Genomic DNA, 26,049 nt, shown 5'->3' with positions numbered 1-26,049 from the left:
AAGTACTATAAGAATGTATATGTTGCAGAAGAGGAAGTAAGTGATGAAGAGGATAGCGATTTGTGTGCTGGCCAAATTGAGAAAGTAGAGGCCTCTAAAAGTGAAGAAATATATGAACATTATAGTGTTCATCCTTTGCATTCCAAGGAAGTGATGGGGAATGCTATTGAGTTGTTTCAAATGAAACAAGCCAAAGGGAGTCCCATTAGTGTTTGGGAGGAAAGTTTGGAAGCTCGGTGTTTCCCACAGCTATTTCCCACAGGTCAAGGAGGAAGATATGATGAGCGACCTCGTGAAATTCCTGCGTCTGAATACCGGACTTTACGATTGTATGCAGAAGATCCTAGGTTTCGGCAATGCATTCCCTATTTGTTTCATCTCCTGTTTGAAAGCGATCTGTCTGGACTGTCATATGCAGTGAACCACATCTTAAAAAGTGGTATACAGATGCGAAACATCTCGGCAAGTGACTTTATGCATAAAGTCAATGTCCAAGACAGTATTTTGGATTCTCACTTAATTAATCTCATGGCGTGTCAGCGTGGTACTAATGAGTACTGGTACCGTCGTCATGGTGACTTAAAATGTATGCTGAGGAACTTAGGAACTCCGACATGGTTCCTCACTCTGAGCTGTGCCGAGTATGGCTGGGATGACTTACTTGAATTTCTACGAGAGGCAAATGGAAATATTGAAAACATTGAATTCAAGACACCTGGAGAACTGTGTTCTTTGGATCCTGTGAATGTATGCAGGTACTTCAATCATAGATTTGAAGCTATGATGTCTTTCATCACAAATAAAAAGAATCCACCTCTTGGAGAGGTGTTGGATTTCTTCTGGAGAAAGGAGTACCAAGCAAGAGGTGCCCCTCATATACATATGTTGCTGTGGATCAAGGATGCACCTAAATTTGGAACAGATCCGGATGACTTAGTGATGAATTTCATCGAACAGTATTCTACGTGTGCTGTTCCAAACGCAACGGAGAAGAAAAGTCTAAGAGAACAAGTTCTACGTTTCCAAAGCCATCGTTGTGGAAAGTACTGTCGTCGTAAATTCAGAAACAAGGACAAGTTCTACACCAAATGTCGTTTCAACTTTCCACGACCGGTGATTTCTAAAGGAAGAGTGAACAGTTTGATGTCTTCGCTGCGACATAATGTGACGAGGAAATCACCCAAGAATACATACAATTTGAAAAGGAACGAAGAGTCCAAGTACATCAATGACTACAACCCAGTGATTTTGTCCATGTGGAATGCCAACATGGATATACAGTTTGTGGCTGACAACTGTATGGCTGTGGCTCGGTATGTGACATCTTACATCACCAAAAAAGAAAAGACCGAACTGAAGGATATGTGGGAGGACATTTCCCATGAAAAGAGCCTCAGCAAGAAGTTGTACAGTTTCAGTCTGAAGATGTTGTCGCATCGAGAAATCGGAGCTTACGAATGTTCTGATCGATTGTCTTCAGCAAGTCTCTATGCCAAATCCAGGAGTCTCGTTTGGGCGAGTCTTGGTCTTGCTGCAACGCGAAATCGAGTTCTAAAACCTGTTCGGGAAATTGAGTATTTGGCAGAAAAGGAACCAAACAGTACCGACATTTTGAAGACCAACATGTTGGATACATATTATCCAAATCGAAGCAGTCACCTTGAGAATATTTGTCTATATGAGGTTCTCCAAAATTATATATTCAAGAGGAACATCAAAGAAGATATTGAGAAAGGAGTGTATGCTGTAATTGGAAGTGAGGGATGCCTGGTCAAGCAAAGAAAATGCCAATTAGTAAACCATCGAAAATTAAGTGGCGAATCTCCAGAAAAAAAGGAGTTTTTCTATTTAGCACTTTTGCAACTTTTCAAGCCTTGGCGTGCAGAAGAGGAACTGCTTGGAGATTTCCTCTGTTACGAAGACTCTTTCAATGCAGCCAAGGAGTCCATAGAATGTCCTGCTTTTTCTAAATATCAAGAAATGCTAACTTTGGAAATTGAGCAGGAAGCAACGATTGCAGCCGAGATTGCCAGAGACAGTTCTCAGGACAGTCAGAGTTCTGTTTCATTGAGTCAAGATCCACTTGGAGGACCTATTATCGAAAATGAAGCTGCCACTGCTATGAATGAAGTAGAAAGAGCCATGGCACATGCTCAGGAGGATTCAGTTAACTTACAAGACTTGGAAAAACAACTCAACGTTGAGCAGAGGAAAATATATGATGAAGTTACCAAGGAAATTGAGCACGGATTAAGTCATGAGAAGAAAGAGTGCTCGTGTACGTCGTTGAAGCCTGTCCGACTGTACGTGAGTGGAGAAGCGGGAACTGGAAAAAGTTTCCTCATTAAAGCAATCTCTTGTTATTTGCAGGAAAGGACTGAGTCATCGCTGTCTTGTGTTGTCACCGCTCCTACTGGACTGGCAGCACATAATATTAAAGGTATTACTTTGCATCGTCTATTGATGCTGCCGGTGGAGCATGACAACAAATTACAATACAACAAGTTATCTGGAGATGCTTGCTGTGAAGTTTCAAGAGTTTTGAGGAAAATGAAACTACTTATCATTGACGAAGTAAGCATGGTTTCCAATGTCATGCTTGCCTTTGTGCATTTGAGAATGCAAGAAGTACTTAAAACTGAATATGATGTCTTATTTGGTGGGAAACACATTATTGTTTTCGGAGATCTTCTACAGCTGACACCAGTAAAAGGTCAACCTGTGTTCAAAATACTCACGCATGAAGATACCAGGAAGTGCCTAGGGAGCATTGGCAACGTCAATATATGGTTAAACTTCAATTATGCAGAACTGCATCAAAATATGCGTCAGGCAAAGGATGAAGATTACAAGAATATTCTACAAGATATTAGAATTGGAAAAGTGACCGAGCATGGGAAAGAAGCTTTAAATGCACGGTTACTGTCAAATTTGTATCCCAAACAAGATATTGTGCCTGAGAATATTTTTCAGAAAATTACTGAGAAGAAATCCGGGATATGTCTCATGCCAACTCTTGCAGAATGTGCCATCTTCAACAACAAAATGTTGAATTTAGAAAAGCAAGAGATTGTGAAACTTGAAGCTATCGACAAATTAGAGCATATGGGATCAACAATTATTTTGTCAGACAATTTGAAATCAAAATTGGATTCATTAGAGAAGACTATATCTAAAACAGCGGGTTTTGAAAAGACTTTGAATGTGTGTTTAAATTGCCGAATTATTTTGAGAAGGAATTTACATGTAGAAAGAGGTCTGGTAAATGGATCAATGGGTAATGTTGTTGATTTTGAGAAATACAGAAATAGAGATGGAATAGAATTTTTAAAAATTAAATTTGATGGCATTGAGGAAGTACAGCAAATTGGTCGTTGTTCTGCTAGGTTTTTGCTTGTTAAAGATTTATATGTTCGCCGTAAACAGTTTCCTGTTTGCTTGGCATATGCGGTGACAATCCATAAATCGCAAGGTTTAAGTGTAGACTGTGCATTGGTGAATATTGGCAGTTCTGTGTTCAAGGAGGGTATGGCATATGTGGCATTGTCACGAGTTAGAACTTTATCGGGATTGTACTTGATTGACTGTGATGTCACAAACATTTGTGCGGATCTAGATTGTGTTAAGGAATACAATAGGTTAAGAAGAGAGTATGCGCCACATTTGCCTCAATATCCTTTGTTTGAGAAACGTGTGGTAGGCCGCAAACGTAGAAATAGCAGTAATAGTAGGGAGGTTGTTGCAAAAAGACTAAAAGTCAATGAACCGAAAATTGTTAGCAGAAAGAAAGTGGATTCTGTTGAAGATGTTGTCGGTTTTCAATTTGAAAACAGTTCTGGTGTCAACTGCTATGCAAATGTAGTGGTTAATGTTCTCTTTTCACTAGAGAGTTTAAAAGAACAGATTCTGTTGAATTCTGAACAAATTTTATGCTGTTTGTTGAATTCTGTTTTCGAGAAATGTAGCAGTGATCGAACAAAAGTAGAAAGTGTGTCTGAAGTTCGTTATCTGTTAGATGAATGTTCAGGTCAAACAGACTTCTCTGAAAATAATCAGCAAGATTGTCAGGAGTTTTTAATGTATATGCTTGATATATTGCAAGTTGAGGGTGTAGATGTAGATCACCTGTTTGGGCTTTCTTATCAATGGCAGCATGACTGCGAGAACTGTATGGTATCAAGTACTACTAGTGTAGACTCAGAAAGATTTATATATTTAACTTTGCCAGACAGTAAATCAGTCTCCTTTAATAAGCTAGTAAATGCAGCGGATCACAACATGGAGTGTAGCCAATGTAAATGTGATATGATGTCAACATTATTTATACGTAGATATGGCCAGTATGTCATTTTAATGATGCAACGATGTAGGCCTGATGGAACAAAATTGTCAACTTTAATAAAAAATTTTGTGGCTTCTCAGCTGTCAATATCAGGGAGGACTTTTGTTACTGTAGCAATTATCTATCACGATGGTCCATCAACAACATCAGGACATTATACAGCTTACTTAAAGTCTGGAAACGGCTGGTCATTCTGTAATGATTCTGTTGTAACGTTCAAAAAAAAATTGCCGTTTGACCTTAAAAATTCTTACCTGGTGTTTTTAAAACCAAAATTTTAAGTAGAGGGAATGTAAGTCTGCAATGCTGTCTCGATTAAAAATTCAACTATATAAACCTAATGCAAGTAAGTCTGCTTCATAGTAAGCAGTATCAGTGTCATAGGAAAAGGAGAACATGACTGACAAAGAAGAGTAAGATATTAGTAGTCCAGGATTGTGAAAATAATCTCAAATATTTTATTTTTGAAAGTTGCGAAAATAGAAAATGTCGGGATTTGATTGGAAGAATTACAAGATTTGCGAATCGCGGCAACATGATTTGGCCTAGTGGAAACATGTGATATAATGAGAGAAGTTTTTTTTCTATGTAACATATTTCACGTATCGATGGAGGTTTTCTTTCAGAAAGTGGCGGGCTGAAAATATTTAAAGCACAACAGAGTGGATGCTGTTTATAGGAGATCCTTCGACGTCATTGAAAGTAAGTTAATTTTAAGAAGTTTTGAAATCAGATTTCTTAGGTTGTATGGGTTTTTTAAACACAGTCATTTTGATTGTGTTTTTTTTTCCCCGCTGTTACATGATGAATACCTTCAAGTCACTGATTTAAGTGAAATTTGATACATTCTGAGAACAGCAAAAATAAACCATTTAACATGTATAATTAATGTTATGCTTTTTGTCCTTATGATATACATTTAGAAATGTGTGGTACATATGGGTAAGGTGAGTTCTGTAAATATCAATTTTAATGCTTAGAGTGCTGTACTTCTGGGTAGTGTTTTTTTTTTATAAAAAAAAGAGGCCTCACCTCAAAGAAAGCTCTTGAAAGCACACATCTTATTTGCATCCTAAAACAATCATTTACAATGTTAGACACAATTTTATTATGACTTTACATCTTTTTTGCGCTGCTATTGCATCACTATTGTGAGACATTAGCAGTGCAAGAAAAACATCATGTTTCAAAATAGGCCTCAGTTCAGCAATATCAAGATACAGTTTCTTTCGAATATATATCTTTAGGATTGTGTAGGGAACGTAGAGAAGCAGAGACTTCTGTAAATGTCAAAGTTGTTGAAAAACTGTTTGTTTTTGAACCTTTTCCCTTGTCTTTTCTAATTTTTAAATACATGTTTTAATATTTTTTGAAATGTTTGTTCTTTGTTTTACAGATTGAAAGTATGAAAAAATATTTAAAAAAGGTAACAAGAATTATAAGGTAAATGTTTTCCACTCTTTTTACCCGCAATGCACTGCTGATGATGTCATTGACAGTATCTCTCATTTACTCTCTCTAGCTGTCTTTCTTTTTACATTATTCTCTGTTTACTTCCCTTATACTAACTCTTCTTTTTTTTTAAAAAAATATTTTTTTTAGTTCGCTTAAAGTTCGCGAACCGGTCAGCGAACTTGAAGCGAACCAAAAGAAATAGAGCTTGCCAGAGTGATAAACATTCTAGCAATTTTGTTTGAAAGGGGAGGTAGTTCTGAAAAGAACTGTTTTTTTTTGTTTTTGTTGTTTTATGTTTTTTTTGTAATTTTTTGAACATTTTTTGATTTTTTTGTATTTTTAGAACTGTTTTATGTTTTTTTTGTGTTTTTTAAGGAGGGGAGACAACAAAAAACAGGCTTTCAAAACGGCTCAACTGGAGCAAAAAAAAAGAAAATTACTTTTTGGGTGCATTAGGGCACTTATGATTTTCATATGCAATGTTCATGAGGTTGACACTCATGTTGCCATATGACAGCATAGCACCACAGTAAATACAAGACACCTTCATGTGCTGGAAGTTACGTTGGATGTTTGGCACAGTCTCTTGTGCCTCTCTTCCCGTCAAAGACAATGTGGATGTAGATCTTGCCACAGGAGTTGCCGTCGGATTGTCTTCAAGATCCCTCAACTCAGCCCGGCTGTAGTTCAAGGGATGCCACCTGCTCATGTGACGGTGCATTGTATAGTTCCCCATACTGTACTTCTTTTCTGTGCCTCTCGACAATCTGTGGTCACAGATGAGGCAGGTGGCATATTTTGCATTCACTTTCTTGGTTCCAGGAGGGATGGTGAAAAACTGCCAGATGAAACTGGTTTTTCGTTTAGAAACCCGGGGCAACTCATCAACAAATTGTTGTCCCTCTCTCTCCTCTTCTTCTTCTTCCTCATCTTCCTCCTCTCTGTTAGTCATAATTTGACTGGGTGGTCCTCTCTTCTTATGGGGAGGTGGAGGTGGTGGTGGGGGTGCACCAGCTGCAGCAACAATGGAAGCCATTGTGGATCTTCAGATAAATGGTCTTTCTCTCACCAAGATGAAAGTCAGAGTGAGGAAATAAGGAGGGGTTTACTTGATTTGGGGAAAACAAAAGTTCTGAGCCAATGAAAAGTGTTATTTTTAGGTCACATGACCTAGTCATACATCATTTGGAAACCAAAAGTGAAATGAACCAATGAGAAGTTTGATAAACAAGTCACATGACCTGTTCCGCTTACGTTACGCGGCGCGCGCCGCGTCCCAGATCGCTTCCGGTTCGCGGTCCGGAGCACTTCCGGGAGCGCTAACGCGGCGCGTCATTAGACGCATTACGCGATAACGTGATACGTCGCGCTTCCGCGGCGCGTCACTGTTCCGCTAACGTAACGTTGACCGGTTCGCGGACTAGATCGCGGCATCAAGATGAGCTAACGGAAAGCTTCCCGGTTCGCGAACTAGAAGCGAAGAAAAAAAATATTAAAAAAAAAATTATCAATAAACATCTAAATATATTTTGGGATTTAAAGAATAATACATTTTACAGCTACAGATGTTAGCTTTTAAAAAACCAATGAAATTCACTGAAAAAACCATAGGTTATAGACCATATATAGTTAGAAATTTGCATTTAAAAAACCATTGAAATTCAATGAAAAAACCATAGGTTATAGACCATATATAGTTAGGAATTCGCATTTACAAAACCTTATTTTACTCGCATAAAACCATTGAAATTCCATATATAGTTAGTTGCGCTAACTATATATCGCGCACCCGCAATCCACTGCTGATGATGTCACATATTACATCATTCATGACATGGTCAGTGACATCACTGATGACATCACTGATGACATCTCAAATGACATCACTGATGACATCACTGATGACATCTCATTTGACATTACTGATCACATCACTGATGATATCATTCATGTGATAATACGATGAACCTCTTCAGACTCTAATATAACCTTAGATACAATCAGTGTAAACAGACACTCACAGACTGTCACTCATCCATGGAGTTACTCACACACCTAGTCAGTCATGCAAAGAATCAATCACACCTCCATTTCCTCAACTATACAGTTATACAAACTTTACTTATTCAAACATATACTAACACATATTTACTCTCTTATACAATCCCTGATACAAGTTCACAATGATCCATACAGCCACTCACACATTCACTGGCTCTTATGCACAGTTATTTATATATGTCAACTCTCACATGTACTGTGTTTTACATATGTACTTACTTTGACATGTAGCACTGAGATATCCATTCACTCACCAATACACTCATGCACACAGTCAACCGCCCATACAGCTGTTACCACATGCACTTTTGAAACCATACCTCTAGTGAATCAACTGCTCACACATCTATGCACAGAGTCATACACCTCCCAGCCACCCACACACACACTCAGTCTCCCATACAAATACTAAGGTAACCAATCAATAACCCATATAGTTACTCATATAGCTACTTATCAACACATGCAACAGTTTACAGAACAACAGACATAATGATGCACAAATTAAGACAGTTTAGTCACTAACCCATGCACTCAGTGAGACACATTTAATCACTCACTCATACAGTCAGTCATGCACCTACTAAATCCTTCATCCAGACACTTATACATCCACTCATTCTTCAATATGTAAGACATATTTTAACTTCACAGAAACATACAGTCACTGGATGTTGTCATCAGTGATGTCATTTGAGATGTCATCAGTGATGTCATCAGTGATGTCACTGACCATGTCATGAATGATGTAATATGTGACATCATCAGCAGTGGATTGCGGGTGCGCGATATATAGTTAGCGCAACTAACTATATATGGAATTTCAATGGTTTTATGCGAGTAAAATAAGGTTTTGTAAATGCGAATTCCTAACTATATATGGTCTATAACCTATGGTTTTTTCATTGAATATATATATATATATATAGTTTAGGGGTGATTTTGGAGTATGTGGGGGGTTACGGTCCTCTTCCCCTCAGTCTCGGGGACCGTCACCTCGACTAGGCTTTTTTTTTTAAATATATACTTTTTTTAAAGTGTGTTTTCAGCTCTCCCTCTCTCTCTCTCCCCGTACATGTAGCGGGGACCGCCACCTTCCTGGGGCAGTAATATGTAAAAGGACCTTCCAGCCCCGGGTATTTGCACTCCCCAGGGTTTTTTAATGTTGGGAGGGGGTTGCGCTGCCCCCTGCTGGAACCCTTGGTGGCCTGGTGTCCACTATCTCCCAGGGTCGGTTCTTGCAGTGTCTCGGGGTGCGTACCTCTGGGACACTTATTCCAGAGGCTCTTTGGATAATGCGTCTAGATTCAGTGAAATACGGGTTAAACTGTGACTCTGAGATGCAATTCTTCTTGGGTTAAACAATATGTCTATTATAGATAAAACACAGGCTTAAATGGGACTCTGGGTAGCAAGGCATCCTAGGTGTATTTTGGCAAAGTAAACGCATATTGGGCACAGAAGTTTTCCTTTAAACACATGTAAACGGAAACGGATACAATTTGTTACACATGCTCGTATGAATTTTGACTTATAGGTACATGGGATTAAGCAGTGTGGCCTATGTTTCCATGAAGTTTCATTTATAGGTACATGTGACTAAATCCAGCCTTACAATGTACATAATTATAATGGTTTTTGTTCAAGATTATTATCCTAATGTCATTTAAGCAACCGTCTATAAGAAATATTTACTGTCACTTTTATACTTACACTATCTTCACTTTTATAACCGTTTTCCTTCCAGTTTTTGCGACTAGTTTAAATACTAGCATTTGGAATATAGACCATTTTGAATTCTTGCACTCTTCATTGTCCTATCATTATCATTTCCATCCAAGCTTTAGATTGGCTTCCATCTTATTATGTCGAATGTTGCACATTACCATTAAAACACACTCTTCCAAAAAATCTATCTTGATTGGCTAATTCAAGCATAAAACAATATTGTTTCTTTTAACACTGCTTTATAACCTAATTCGGCTTCGTTCTACCTTTATGCTCAAATTGGAGCTTTCCTTATTCACTTTGCGTCTTTTCGCTCTTTACTTAGACTCACTTCCGGCTATCATTGCATTTTTTGTGCCGGAAATGGTCTGGTCAGACTAGTGTTCGGTATGCGATCTGGCACGTTTTTTTAATATATAATTGGCAGTTTTGCACTTCTGGGCCATATCCAGACCCAAAGAGAGCAACATCACCCGTGCAAGCGAGACCAAAATACGTCTAAGGTACGCCAGTTTCCCCTGTGGCTCACAGAATCCTGCTTCACTAAGGATTCTCTCTTACTTTTTGATGGCTTTATTTATGCCAACTGTGGCCTAATTATTGTGTTGTTTTTTTTTAACTTGTCAGGGCGGTGCCTGCTACTTTCGCCCGTTGAGGCTTCCCGGAAGACTGCTCCTTTACGGCTGCGTAAGTGCCCCCCTCCATTTCAGCTTAAATTATTCCTGGCTATGGTTATGTTTGCCTTCACGGCTATATCTCACGTTATCGTTGTTTCTTAGAAGCACCCCGTGAATTTCAACGGGCCTAAAAATTATGATGAGTACTACACACTGCTGTACCATCGACTGATGTGATGGTATTTTATAAGTGGTTTCCACGTTTAGTACAGCAGGAGAATACGTTCCAGAGATTATATAACTAGGACCAAATATATTTTTTCTTTTATCGTTTTCCTGCAGTTACTACAGCACTACCCTGGCTGTCCTTGACGCCTAGAGCACGAATTCAATCCTCAGGAACTGATAAAAAAAGGTGTGCGTGCTCATGACAAATTTTTCCATAAGCACCCAAAGTTCAGTTTAAAGAGTCATAGATTGACAGGTGTCTTAGGTTCCTGGTACCAAGCCAAGTGTACAGCTAAGTGGAACAGGGCCAGCTATTCAGTGATCATTTTGAATCATTTCCCACAGTATTAGTCTGCTGAGATTTCTTGTGTGATTTAGAGTATGTTTAGGAACAGGCAGCTCCATATGACTAATAGGCAGTATGTTCTTCTACTTGGCCTTTATGCTCCTCATTCCTCCAATTGATACAGGCCCATCGCATTTTCATATATCACTATATGCCTACGATTCTGGCTCCTTGTGCTCTGTCTTTCAGTTTTTTTGTTTGTTTTTTTTCCGCCCTCCAATTATGGAAGTTCCAAATAATACAGGTTGGCATTATTATTTTTGGCATTTTCCTTGACTAATGTATTCTACGCTCAACTGGCGCACCTGACCTGAAGATCCTTTGTACCCGTACTGGGTTGGAATTAGCACCAGTCGTGGGGTAAGCCGTGTTTCCGCCTCCTTGAATTGGGAATTCATTGTAGTCTAGAGTAATTGTGTCGTTTTCTGATCTCTTTACCATCTCTTGATTTCCCATTATTTACAGGGATTATCCTTCTTTTCCATTTGGATTTGGGTATGTTTTCAGCATGCCCCTTGTTCATATCATATATTGTCACGCCACCGCAATAGTCTTCTAATTACTTATCCACCCCCATTATTACACACCCCTATTCTAATACGTCGGTGGGCACTGGGTGACTATGATGTTGTTTTTTGACGTTTTTTTCTGACTGTTGCTTCCCGAATTTTGTAAAAGAATAACATTTTGTTTAAAAATATTTCACTATTTTTAGCCTCACGCACAGTTTCCACTATTCTTTTCATGGCTTTTCTTTCGAATTCTGTCTACTTGCACGTATACACCAGGTCCATTCATGTCAATGAAGCTGATTGCTTTATAATAAATGTCAATTGTGTGCAAATGTATGACCAGTTACTTAATAATATTCCGCTCTGCACTCGTTTTCCTTTCTTCTCTCACTTAGACTCGCTTGTTTTCCTGTTGTATTATTTGTTGGTGAATAATGAATTTCTTGAGTCTTCTTATGTAAATAATTTAAGTTCTGTCGGAGTTTTATCTGAATTAGTACTGGTTATCTACGCTACCAGTAAAAGTATTGTATTTTGTTGTTTTATTTCCAGCCCTGAAGATTTGGAGTGCATTTCACTCCAATGAAACACGTGTCGGCTGGCGCAATAAATATTATTGCTGCACTTACCAACTGTCCTTCGTTGTTGCTGTGAAACCAAGACCAAATAATTTATTATAATTCTGTATTAATTTGTGTGTGCACAGATTTCTCTCCTCTGGGACAATGTTGTTTGGTATGGTAGTGCAGTATCGTCCCTGCTCCCACTTTACCACAGGAAACCGCTTTCCTATTTGAAAAAAAGAGCAAGTTAATCTGTTCTCTCTTTTAAGAAAGCAGATTGTTTTTCGAAAAAGAGAGCAGCATATAAGTTGATGTCTCTGATAAAGCAATGCCGGCTCTCAAAGGACGCGGGGAGCTGTCTGGGATCGTGGGGGCATTGGGGTTAAAAAAAAGTTATTTTTAAGAACTAACTTTACTGGTCAAAAAAAGAGCTTTATTTCCATGATAGTATGTAAAACTTTCTGTTTTTTTGTGCACCAGTTGTACTCTATGCATGCGCAACCTCGTTTCCAAGCCCACATTTTTTTCTTTTTCTTCAAGTTTGCCAAGCAAACCTCTCCTCATTTCAGGTATTAAATTTGCCGCTTTCTTTTACCGTGTGTGTCATCTGCTGCTATACTTTTGTAATACATTGATAAACATATTGTATCTATGTTTATTTGAAATGTAGTGTTGAGGTGCCAAACGTTGATTACATACTCCGTCCACCGCCATTTTAGTAGTTTTTCTCCATTATTTTTATTATACCTGTTACTTTAATTTTACTCTCCGCTTATCTTCTCTAAGATCCATGAGATTCCTGGCACAGACACCACGGTGTTTGTCCTTGGCCTCCAATCTTATGGCTTGGTCACACGTATACCTAAAAACTGATTTGAAGCCAGAGCCATTACAACGCTTGATCGTCAACATAAAGATATTATTAAGATTATGAATATATCATGCTTGGTAAATGCATACTAGTTGTAAAAGCATGTGTGGTAAAGCCATATTCGTGCTAATGGCTTCGTGGTGACAATCACGCGTGGTTATGACTGCGTTGTAATGGCTGTTTCCCCCTAGGACACTGCAGGAAGCGGGTCTGGGCGTGGTGGATTCCAGGGCACCAGGCGGAGGGCACGCAGCCCCTCTCATACAATATAGAAATCTTTGTGGGGTGATTGCTTCCATGGTTTGAGGGGCATTTTTGAGGTCCATACTTAATTTTGTAGGGTGGCAGGTTTGCATGGGAAAATGTTGCAAGAGGTTTGTAAATGTGGTACACATTGTTTCGTATTAGTTTGATTTCTTTACAATGTTGTAGTGTACCCAGAGAAAATATAAGTCAGTACTTTTCAATCTTACTCTTGAACATCTTACTATAGCACTTCAAGATTATAAATATTATTTTTATGTATGTCGTTTTTTTAATTAACTTTTTTAAAAGAATAACTGTAAACAAAATGTAATGATAACTATATTATAAACAACTAGAAAAATAACTTTAAAAAAACAATATTATAAACAAATTGTGAAGTGGACTCCAAAGGACGTTGGATTGGTAATCTGCAAAACAGAAAAGAAAATTAGAGTTTAGAATTATGTAGATGTGAGTAAATGAGCTGAAGCATTACAAGTCAAGGTAACAGTACGATTTTACGTGTGCAGTGTGCCTGGTACATTTTACTTCTGTCATAGTGCCGCGTTCAAGTGGTGTCTATATGGAAGTGACTACTGCGTCACTGACACAAAAGGGGCACACCATGATTGTAAATATACCGACTTATTTCTAATGCATTGCAATGAAGGTATTGTATATTTAGGCCTCTGTGCTTACCGTTGTATAAACACTGCAGCCAAACACTGCGGCAAGTGGCATTCACAACTTGAAGGCACATTTGCTTCTACACCTCAAAGCAAATAGCATTTTCTATAAGTTAAAAAGAGAAAGAGAAATGCTGCCACAGAGAGTGAGAGAGAAAAAGAGAGAGTAACTAACATTAAAACTGTCTCGCAGAGTATGGAGTTGAGATTTTTTCTTGAAAAGTTAGACGTAGATTTACAAGCTGCTGGCGTCACTTTTCCCATGTTAAAAGTGACACAAACATGGCATAATAAGCTTGCAGATCTGTTTGTCAGACTGTTGTAACCTATCTGTTGTCACTGCTGGGAGGTTATTATATATTTTACAGAGTGAAGCTGGTGCACACTACCCACTCACTACTTTCATAGATAATTTGTTGTTTTGGAAGCAAACTTCTTTGTCACCTAGTGCCATTGGCGTTACTGAAAGATGGTGCTCTACGTGTGGAAGAAGCCTTCACTGTAATCAAGAAAGTTTATCATTACAATTCAGATATGGTTGTATACAGCAGAGTGGAGATAGCAGCATCCAAGTATTTTAAAAAAGAAAGAGAAACAATGTGAGAGTAAGAAAGAGAAAGGGAAAAAAGGACATTAAAACGTGGGAGAGACACACACGACAGGGGAGGGGTACGTGAAGCCAGAGGCGCAACCACAGTCAAAAATATCGGGGGGGGGGCTGGAAAAAAATTGGGTTGGGGGCTTTAGTTCAAGCAAAAAGAAGAGTGGAGCTGCAGGGGCTGTAAGCGATGGGGATTATCAAAGCCTCATTAACAAGCAAAATATTTTTAAAAGACCTGTGACGTACTCGGGTGCGACTGTGTGTGGGTCCAGGAAGCTATCTCATCCTAGCTGAAGCCCTGTTAGCCCAATTTTTTTTTTTGCGCCTGCTGCATACTACATATTCTCTCTTTTGACAGATAACTTGTCTTTGTTTCAGAAACAAGCTTGTTTGCTCACCTGTTGCTATTGCTGTTGTCCGTGTTACATAATTCATCCTGAAGCTGTACATCTAAAAGATATTAAAAGAAAGATGTTATGATTGGTCATTCATGCTACATTAATTTGGAGTTAGATAATGTCGCGCTTTTATAGACGTTGATTTTCAGATTTCTACAAACTGTTTGTATTGTGAATATATTCCAGATATTTCAGCGAAAAAATAAATTATATATATAAATTAATACATTATGTAGGAGTGCGTTCGTCTAAAATACTAAGTCGCATTTTTGTATGTAGTCAGCTACAACACTTTGACTCCTTCCGATGTATACTCAAGCCTCACTGCTCACCTTTTCGTAGAAAAGACACCTTTTCGTGAGGTAGTTACGATCTTCAACAAAGAAGTCTCATATATGGTGCCTAGTCTTGATATCTCTATGGCTAATGACATATTCGTTCTCCCATCATCATCATCGCAGGTTCTTCACCCACTCAGTGCTTCGGGCACCACTAACTCAGTGACCAAAGAGGCCACGCATGTGGTAGTGGGCCCCTTGTTCGGTGCTTTTGGAACAACTCTAAAATGGCGTACAACACTTGCGCTCCATCTTTTTTTTTACAATTGGTCACGTGTGTAGTGACGGATATACTGAATGGGTGTGGTGTGAGTGTATACCAGTCATGAGGGAGTGTGTGTGTCGATCCGACAACTAGACTTGCAACTAAGAAATCACTACAATGGAAATTTGGGCTTTATAGTGTTGTTGTGTTTTCCTGGTAGCGTAAGAGTGGCTTTCTTTTTTCTATGTGACGTTAAAATACAGTCACCATGTATGAAGCCTATTTTGTGACGCATTTTATTGTATAATGCATTTCAAAAACTAGTTGTGGTAGCGTGCTTTTAAATTAAACTGTGAAGCCTGCTTACGAGTTTGTTGAGTGTGGAAGTTTTTTTTTCTTTCTATTTTCTATTCTATTATAATTGTGCTGACTTTTCTCCTTTAGCGTGCAGTACTATAATATTTTATAACATGTATAAGTGTTGAAATCATCTTTGAAAGTAGAATGTAAGCATGTAAGCTGCTGTCTGTGATGAAAAGCAGTGCCGGTTCCTGTAGGAAGTGGGGAGCTGGCTGGGACCGTGGAGGCCTTGGGGCTCTTCCCACGGTCCGCAACGTTACATTTGAGCCAAGGGGGATGGGGTCCTCGGGAACTATGAAAAATTAGCGATAAAGGTTTTTTTTTTAAAGGTTGATTTATCGTACGCGTACCAAGCACGTATGGACGACGTACGATGCGAAGAATTGGAAGTCGTCCCATAAGCGTACTGAAGGAAGAAAAAGAAGACTATTTTTCAGATATTTACGAAGTGTATGTGTTTAGAAGTTGGGTGGCTCTAAAAAGAGCCAGTGTGTTTATTGGGAGATTTTAGTACCTACAAGTAAGTACCAATGCAGAGTCTAAAGTTCAAGAGGAATACTCTGTTTCCCTCATTTGTAAAATGTACACCGTCTCTCCTATAGATGCCATCCATATTGAAAAATAGATTGTTGTGGTAGATGGACTCCATTCTATAGTCTTGGAGAAAGGCAGAAACAGATTTATTCACATGTTTCTTAGCTTTTTCAATCTGTGGACAATAGTGCTTCCATTTCTGCCTTTGGCATATATTGGAATATACAAAGGCAGTTTTGGGGAACAGTGTCATCAAATGTTGAAAGGTATCCTTCAGAAGCATTTCCAGACCTACCCCAGTCAAAGTGCCTTGGTCATTGCCACCACAGTGCACAATTATGGGGTCAGGGTGTTTGAGTTGTAAAAAGGATTTCACCAATAGCATCAATTGATGCCACTTTAATCCTGTCTGTCCAATCCATTTAATGTCTACATTTGGTAAACATAGGTCTTTGTGAATTCTTTTCTGTTGATCGTACCTTTGGCTCTAGAAAACATAGCTGTGTCCCACAATCCACACTGTAAACATCTTGAAGAGAGATCTGGATGCACTCTGAAGGTCTCTGTAAGTGAAATGGCAGTTTGAAAAGTAGGATTTTTCTAAAATGGTGGACAACATGCAGTTTTGAAAAAAGAAAAGAAAAGATTGGTTGTTCGACAATATTTTACACTACGCTAGCATGCATTGTTCTGGTTTTTAAAAGCCTGATTTTTATTGGTTAAGAAAAACTGATAGAAAAGAATGTTACATAAGATAAGCTGGTATATTCTCAAGTCAAGCACACTTGCTGTTTTAATTTGCATTAATGTATGATGAACTTTTCACCTGTGTGCTGAGTAAGATGTTTTCTGAAGTGTTTATATGATACATGGCAGATTGTGCAAGGGGGGAAGGGTTGAAAGTTTTGTTAGTTGGAAAGGGTGCAAAAGTTCAAGCAATATAAAAGTGTGTTTCGTTTTGATTAAATGTGGGAATTCATGTGATTTTTTATTTATTTGTATGTGTGTAGATTTTGTGTTTTTTCAGATTGACAGGAGTTTGCTATTTGCTATAGAACTTCCTGTCCCCCTATGACTGCTTAGGGGAGTTTATAATGATCCGCAAGGTCAAAGTCTTGGATGGGCTTTGTTGGGCCTTTGATGGCCGTGGGGACCACCGCCTAACAGGGCCGACTCCTGTAGTGTTATGGGGTAACTATCCCTGGGACACTGCTGTTTGCTATGGTAGGGCGAGAGTTCTCTCTCAAGTAGGAAAGTAGATTGCTTTTCGTCTGAGAGAGCAGCATGTAAGCTGGTCTCTCTGACAAAAAGCAATGCTGGCTCCCGAAGGACACAGGGAGTTGGCTGGGACCGTGGGGGTTTTGTGGGCTCTCCCCACGGTTCTGAACATTATATTTGAGCACCTGGGGAAGGGGTCCCCGGGGATTGAAAAAAATTAGTGACAGATACTATTTTTTTTTTTACGGTATATTAAGTGTACCTGTACTGTGCAAATTCTGAAAGTCGTTTCATATAAGCGTACGTAAGCAAGAAAAATCTATAAAAAATATATTTTACAGATATATATCAAATGTATGTGTTTATATGTTGGTTGCTTGTAATGAGACCTTTTCTCTTTATTGGTACTTATAAGTAAGTGCTTATGCATAGTCTAAAATTTTTGAGGAGCAGTGTTTTATACAGTGCTGAACTTTTGACCTCTGTTGACAGTAGACTTTTGCATGATCTGTAGAGGGTAGGGTAGAAAGTTATGTCAGTTGGAAAGGTTTGCAATGTTAAAGCAATAGAAATGCGTGTTTTGTTTTGAATTAATGTATGAAGGATGTTAATTGGTTGTTTATATGTATGTATGTGTAAAATGAGAGGGAAAATATTCATTTTTTGTGGTTTTGCTGGAAACACTGAACTAGAGAGATTCTGTATAAGAATATCCACTGTGTGAGTGGTATTCTTCTTAATATAGAAATCAATTTGAAAGGTGATTTGATAAATTTTATGGGAATGTATGTGGTGCATCTTTGTACATTAAGGAATTATGGGGCATATTATCAAGACAGGTGATAACATTTTCGGCGCTTTATCAACATAAAACTGCTGATAAAGCAGCAACAATGGGCTTGATAATATGCTCTATGGAATTCAAATCGAAGCGCATGTTAGATGTCATTCATATCTAACACGGGCTTCGATTGGTATTCCATAGAGCATATAATCAAGGCCATTATCGCCGCTTTATCTGCAGTTTTCTGCCGATAAAGCATTGATAATTTTATCACCTGTCTTGATAATATGCCCCTATATTCGTCCCTAGTTAAACGTTTTATAGTCGTAAATGTGTTTTGCTATAATGGATGCTGTTATGTTTTTTTGTTTAATATCACATTGTGCGTCTGTGTACATAAAGGAATTATGTGCGATATTATCAAGAAAGGGCGATACATTATCGCTGCTTTTATCGGCAGGAAACTACTGCTAAAGCGGCGATAATGGGTTTAATAATATGCCCTTGTGAATTCCCATAGAAGCCCAGGTTATGGTGTTAACCTGGGCTTCAACGGGAATTCACAAGGGCATATTTTCAAACCCATTATCGCCGCTTTAGCAGTAGTTTCCTGCCGATGAAAGCGGCAATAATATGTCACCCTTTCTTCATAATTTGGCCATCAATTTGTCCCTTTTTCCATAATTGATAGCCTTTCTTTTTATACTTCCCTCTCTCTCCTCTTACTCCTTTATTTCTCTAGGTACTACTGTGTTTTTCTTATATTGTCCTCTGTGGTCATATTGCCCTTGTTGGTCTTTATATTTTCCTGTTTCTTCTCTTATTCCTTCTGTCTCCTCATTTTCTTCCCTTTCTCTTCATATTTAAATTTTTTTCTTGATACACCCGGTTCTGCTCTCTTTCTTGTTTCTTCCCTCTGTATATAGTCCGGGTCGATTTACAAGCCTCTTGTGCGTCTTTGTTGTTTTATTGTGTTAGGGGCATATTTTCAAGGACCGGTGTTAAAATTATCGTCATTTTATCGGCAGGAAACTACTGATAAAACAGCGGTAATGTGCGTGATAATACACTCTTGTTAATTTCCATAGAAGCCCATGTTCTGATGTTAACATGGGCTTCTATGGGAATTAACAAAGGCGTATTATCAAGCCCATTATCAACTTTATATCGGCAGTTTCCTGCCGATAAAACAGCGATAATTTTACCACCGGTCCTTGATAATATGCCCCTTAGTTTTTTTGATGTTATAGTGGAAGAAAAATGTGTTAAATTGCATATGTATTTGGTAATGAGTCAGTGCTTTTCACTGAAATGCTGTAAGTATATACATGGAATATGTATAGTCATTTAAACATTTTTCAGTAGTAAATGGTAAAATGCATGGTTTAATTTTTTGTGTCTAATATCACACTGTGCATGTGTGTACATTAAGGAGTTATATTCACACCGTTTTAAACATTTTACAGTAGTGAATGTGTTTTGGTAAAATGTATGGTCTTATAATTTTTTGGGTAATATCACACTGTGCATGTGTGTATATTAAGATATTATGGGCCATATTATCAAGCCTGAGTGATAAGATTATCATCTCTTTATCAGCAGGAAGCTGCCAATAAAGTGGCGATAATGGGCTTGATTATAGGCTCCATGGAATTCCAATCGAAGCCCATGTTAGATGTGAAGGACATCTAACATGAGCTTCAATTGGAATTCCATAGAGCCTTTTATTAAGCCCATTATCGCCACTTTAGCGGCAGTTTCCCGCCGTTAAACCGGCGATATGTGTATCGCCCAGGCTTGATAATATGGCCCTATATTCAAATATTTTTGCATATTTTCTACACTCTCTTGTTATACTCCCTCCTGTCTCGTCTTACTCCTTCCTCTATCATTATACTATCCTATTTTTCTTATACTCTGCTCCTCTTGTTGTATATTTGTCCTCCTCTTTAAATTTTCTCTTCTCTTTATATTCACCACTGTTGTCATAGTTCTTACTGTTTTCTCATAGTACTCCCACTCTCTATTTATACGGTCAGTCTTCCTTCATAATTGTCTTTTGTCCACATTTTTGTGTCTGTGTCTTTTTACACTCTTTCCTCTTTCTTCATATATACTCTTCTGTTCTTATATTCTCTGTTTCTTGTTATTCTCGCTGTTCTTAGTAGGTACTTCCTATTGTTTTCTCACACTTTTCTTTTTCTTCTAATACTCTTCTTTCTGTACTCACATTTCTCCTCTCTTTTCTTATTCTTTGCATTCTCTACTAATATTGCCGTCTTTTCTTATTGTCATATTCGTCTTCTCATTTTTCCCCCTGTTCATATACTCCCCCCTGTTTTCATATTCTCCTCTCTTTTCTCTTACTTGTGCGTGTCTCCTTGTAGAACTGAGTTTTTCTTACATTTCCTTTTGTCCTATACTCCTTTTCTCTGTGTTCATATGTTCCCCTTTTCATTTTCTGTCCTCTCTGTTTATACTTCTTAAATCTGTTGATATTGTTTGCTCTCTTCTCTCACTCTTTCTTGACTCCCTGCATACACTCTGCAGCACTTTCCTCATATTCTCTGTGCTTTCATACTGATCTTTCTCTTTATATTTGTTTCTCTTGTCATACTTCTGCCTCTTTTGTCATACACTTTTCACTCTTCATATTATTCCATTTATTTATACTCCTTCTTTTCTCCTTAGACTGTATCCTCTGTTGTTGTACATCCCTTTTTTCCTTATGCTCCACGTTTCCCCACATTCTTTGTGCTCTCTTCTGGTACTGTTCTGTCTGTCCTTATGCACACTGTCCTTTACTAGTATTCGTTTTTAGTTCTTATAGTTACGTGTCTTTTCACATATTCCTTCTTTTTTCTTTTGTGTCTTTCTCTGCCTTCTTATAGTGCCCCCTCTGTCTTCTTATTTTCTTTTTTTCTTCTTATACTCCTTCTTCTCTCCTCATATTTCCATCTTTCTCTTCATAGTCTCCCTTAGCTATTGATACTCTCCAGTTTATTCATACTTCCTTTATCCCGTTATATTGCAGTGTCTGTTTATATTCCCCTTTTTCGTTATATTTTCCCTTCTTTCATACTTCTTCCTCTCTTGTTGTAAGTACTTTTATTTTCATAGTCTCACGTCATAATCCTCCCTTTGTTCTTATAAGTAATATTATAGAATAGTTCATAGATTTATTTTTGTAATGTTATATATATTTGTTTTAATAGATTCTGTTTATCAATACCAAAAAAACTGTATCATGCCTACCAAATGTCAAAAGAAGAAACAACGAAAGAAAGGTGTTTATTTGAAGAGAAGTCATCCACAAGATTTACATGAAGAACCATGTGTTAAAAAAAAGAAAAAAAGTTCTGGTAAGAGATGGAACACTTTTCTGAGGAAAATATTAAAGACTAAGGGGCCGATTATGATTGCGGAATTTCCGCATCCTCTGGGCCGGCGGAAGCCACCGCCGGCCCAGAGGATGCGGAAAAACCGCAGCGGACCCACCAAAGACCCACCGCCACATTAGGATGGCTGGTGGGTCCTGGTTTCTGTCCGCAGCTTTTCCGCCGCGGTTGGCTTACAACCGCGGCGGAAAAGCTCTAATATGGTGGCGGTGTCTCTCAGACACCGTCCACCATATTAGGATGGGCTTCCAAAGATGCTTTTCCGTGGCGGGTTTTCCGCCGAGAAAAAGCATGTGTATCTTCACTGCGGAGGCCCGTTGCGGGCCCCCTAGGTGAAGGGGAGGTGGGGGGTGCACATGGGGGGTACCTATGGTACCCCCCTGCATTTGTATACAGAAATCGGCAGGCACCGCGCGGTGCCTGCCGCTTTCCGCATACAAATGCATTGTATGCATTTTTAACATTGCGGCGGGTGCAGCTTGAAGCTGCACCCGCCGCAATGTTAAAGATATAGGATGTGACCGCCACCCTGGCAGTCACATCCTAATCAGCATAGAGGGAACGCCGCTGCCCATGCGGACGTTCCCTCATACTCTGGTGTTGTAATTGGCCCGTCCGTGTTAGCGATTAGCTGAATCTACACGTTGTCCTCCTTAACTTGGCTGTATACGATAAACGCCATTTTGAATACTGTGGCGGCCATCTTAGATCATGAGCGGCCTCGTGGCCGACGTGCCCTTTAGTCCTTTGTCCGTTCCACTGACCACTCACATCTGCCCAGCAACAGGCTATTTTTAGTACTGGTCAAGCCACACATGCGCAGTTCTCACTGACCCGTATACCTTCAGGAATGTGCCACTAACTGACCAGTGGGTTTGAAACCCTCCAATGAGCTGGCAGTATTCCAAAACATGACCATGTATGTCTCTAAAAACTGTGTCTTAACTTGTGCCGCCTATCTTTTATTGCCCCAAAATTGTATATAAACGGGGTCACACCGGTGTTCGGTGTGATACCTCTTGCAATACCGAAGGGTGCTGTTTGAGTGTACCACCACCCCATGGGGTTTTAATAAACCTGTTCTTTGCCTTTTACAGCTTCCGTGCCAACAGTTCTTTTGTGTATGTGGGTAATCTCTGGAGCGTGTAGGCCTTGGGAACCCTGAAATACTTCAATTGGCGACCACGAAGGGACTCATCGGCGACTCGGATGCCCGAAGGAGAGGTCGTGACGAAGGCTTGGAAACTCGCCATGGACGCGCACTGCCATGAGTGACCCGAGTCTTGGCTGCCAAGGTGTTTTTTCCTTTCCTTCCGATCTGACCTTCCAGGTGGCGCCGGTCTCCGACTGAGTTTTCGAGTGTCCGCTTCACTGAGAAAGTGCCGTTTGGCTGATTTGGCTTACAAGACCTTGGCAGTTGGAATCTGGACTTTTGAGAATTGGTAAGCTTTGTGTTCGGTAAGGTAGTCTTCAGACGCTTACTGAAGTCTTGAGATTTGTGATCAGTGAGGTAGTCTTCGGACGCTCGCTGAATTTTGTGAACTTTGATCTGAGTTAGCTAACATTTTGAATTTGTGACCTTTGAACTTATATGTGTAGTGCACTTCACATAGGCAGGCATGTAGAGATGTTTCTCTAACCTTGTTTTTCCTTTGAACGGCACAATTGTGTGAAGAACTGTAAGTGCCCTTTGGTTTGGTGTCACGCTTTCGTGATACTTTTTGAACATGCCTGTTTTCAGCAAACTCCGGGGAATGTGTTGCTTAGGAGATGATGCATCAATTAGGTTAGCGGAATCACAGCCAGCTCCCCCAGAGGGAACGCCAAATAGGGACATGTATATCAAGCACGGCCTTCCACCTATTATGTACAGTAAATTATGGCATAAGTACACTAAGGCCGATCCCGAATTGCAATGGCCCCTACACGGGTCATACGATTTGAGTAAAATCCAATTTGTCGAGCAATGTATGTTTCAACGTAGGTCTAGACAAAATATGTTTGATTGTGTACGAATGTGGGAGAAAGCGGTGCGTGAACGAATGAAGCGTGAGGTTGCCTTGGCGGACAAAGAGCAGCGTAAGGCTGCTCGGGATAAGGCTTTACAGCTTGAGGAGAAGGAGGCTCAGGAGAAGAAAGAGAGGGAGGAACGGGAACGTAAATTGCAAATGACTGGTCAGTTTCCTATTCGCCGACCGCTTTATCCTGTCCTTAATAATGAAATTGATGATTTTTCTTTGTTAGATCGGTCACCGCCTCCGTACGTTTCACCGACGGCTCCGGCTGCGGATTCCGAGGATGATGGGCAGATTCAAGTGAGCCAGAAAGGGGTATCGGCTCTCAGGTTTACTGCGGAGAGGTCCGCTCATTTGCGCAGTTGGGCTCGTAAAGTGAATAAGCATTGTGTTACTCAGGAACAGTTGGTAGCGGAGAAACAGGGGTGGTCGGATCTTGAATTAATGTATTTCTTGTCCACTTTAGCGGATGAAGTTGTAAATGCATATCGTGAAGTTTCTGAAACGTTAGAACCTAAAGCTTTGTCGGTATATCGTGAGAATTTAGCTAAAGGTGATTTTGATCTTGCAGATGTGGACGACCTGTTCAAGCAGTTGATCGCGCTGCGGGATGAGACAATTTCTTTACGACAGGAACTGAAACGGAGGAAAAAGGAGTCCGAGCCGGGAAACGACGGGGCGGTTAAGGAGTGTTCTCTTCGTGGTTCAGATAAGAGCTCTGCGTTGCATGTTATGCCTATGCGTGAAGCCGCGCCTTTGTATGTTCCACCAAAAGGGGAAGGTACGGATGATGATAAATCGTCAAAGGATGCGAAGGGATATTTTGTGTATAATTGGGTGTATACACCATGGAATAGAGCAGATGTCATGGCACTTAAAAATTCTTTACCTGATCTCCGAAAGAACCCAGCGGCATTCTATGAGGGGGTAGAGGGGGCTATATCGTCTTGTGTGATGACTCTTGTAGATATAGATTTGTTTTTTGGGTTGATATTACCACCTGACATGTGGCGGCAGATTCGTAAAAATAATGATGAGACAATATTGGGAGGGACATGGAAAGAAATAAATGCTGCAGATTTAGACAGGGCACCAGCATGCAAGCCTTGTCAGCTAATTCTAGAACTTCCGGCAGCTATTTTGCGTAAATTGAAAACGCTTGTTCCCGCCAAAAAGATTGATTGGACCATGTTAACGTCGTGCAAGCAGAAACATGATGAAACGGTTTCAGATTTCTTTACACGCTTTGAGGAGGCATTTCATGATTACAGTGGTCAATCTTTAACTGACGATACGGGTCGGCATTTGTTTGTAGATAAGTACGTGGCTAATCTCCTACCAGAGATTGCAAAGCGATTGAAGTCGAGTGAGAGTTCCTGGGCCACGGCGACCCCTGCGTCCTTGTTAACTATGGCTCAGTATTATGAGCGGCAGGAAGTGGAGGCTAAAGAGAATGTAGAGAAAAAGACGAAGGAATTGAAAACGAAGGTGATGTTGGCACAGGTTCGGGGAACACAGAGTAGAGGGAATGATAGAGGTAGACGAGGTGGAGGAAATGCGTCGTATGGTCGTACGGACATTGCGGAGGATCAGTGTGCTTATTGTAAGGAGTTTGGGCATTGGGCCGATGATTGTCCGGTACTTCGTGAACAGCGTAGTCAGCGTGGTCGAGGCAGTGGAAGGTCAAGAGGAGGTTATACTGGAGCGAGAGGTGGCGGAGGTGATCGTAGACAGGTTGAGGAGAGGGGCCGTGGCCAGGACGAACGAAATACGTTTGATAGACGGAATCAATATCAGATTTTGAAAGGAGAGAATGTGGAACATCAGGATTATGTGCATGCATAGGATTGCGTAGGATGGGGTAAGGAATCAGTCGAAGTGCCAGTAGATCAGCAAGGTCCATATGTAACAGCGGGTATTTTGGGTTCTACTGATCAGTTTCTAGTCGACACAGGAGCTACTCGTAGCGCTCTGTCGAAACACTTGGTTCCGAGGGCTCCCCTGTCTGGCGAAATGATTACGTGTGTAGGGTTTGATGGCACACCCTCCCCTAGCCCTTTGTCCAAGCCCCTTGCACTATGCATTGACAAGTACTTTAGTTTTGGCCAATTTTTGTTATCGCCCCATACCCCGGATAATATCTTGGGCATTGATTTGCTTAAATATTTTCGAGCAACAATACGCTGCGCTCCAGAAGGAGTGCGGGTTATTCTGAATGACAACTACCCTGATCCTGATGATTGTCCTGAACGTGACAGATTTTGTGTCATTTTAGACATTCCCGCTTTGGCCTCTCTGCCGCACACGTTGTGGGCGATATCAGATACGGATGTGGGAGAGATGCGTATTCCACCAATACATATCACTGTTAAGGAGGGGGCCCCTCTACCACGAGTGCCACAGTATAAGATCTCGAAGGAAGGCGAAATTGCACTAACACATATTGTTCAGGATTTGATTTCTGCAGGGGTAGTGGAGGAGGTCCCTTATAATGTTTGTAACAGCCCTATTCTACCAATTCTTAAGAGAGACTCAGATGGCAA

The sequence above is a fragment of the Lissotriton vulgaris genome, chromosome 4_1 (assembly GCF_964263255.1).
Source record: "Lissotriton vulgaris chromosome 4_1, aLisVul1.2, whole genome shotgun sequence".
Classification (NCBI taxonomy): domain Eukaryota; kingdom Metazoa; phylum Chordata; class Amphibia; order Caudata; family Salamandridae; genus Lissotriton; species Lissotriton vulgaris.
The sequence above is the reverse complement of the archived record's forward strand: the minus strand, read 5'-3'. Positions refer to the sequence as shown.